This window comes from Penaeus monodon, chromosome 32 (genome assembly GCF_015228065.2).
Source record: "Penaeus monodon isolate SGIC_2016 chromosome 32, NSTDA_Pmon_1, whole genome shotgun sequence".
Classification (NCBI taxonomy): domain Eukaryota; kingdom Metazoa; phylum Arthropoda; class Malacostraca; order Decapoda; family Penaeidae; genus Penaeus; species Penaeus monodon.
In genome coordinates, this window is record NC_051417.1 from 7,306,891 (window position 1) to 7,307,202 (window position 312).

A 312-nucleotide genomic window follows, 5' to 3' on the forward strand; every position below is an offset into this window, starting at 1 on the left:
AACAAACTAATCTTTAAAATACCCATTTTTTCACAATATTTTTCCTTCTTCTCCCCCCCCCAGTTCCCCTATCTTTATTTCACTCCAGCTCAAATTAACGCACACATCCGAATTGAAAAGGAGGGCAGGTAATGTAAAACGTCAATATTTAACCCCCACAACTATACATTTCCCCGTGTTGTCCAAAAGGGGGTTGGATCCATTGTGTTGTGCTAACGTCTGTATAATATTTCCGCGTTGTTCAGTCTATGTACTGTACACAAAACACACACTCACTAGGTGCAGGAATGTATATATAACGTGTGTTTGCGT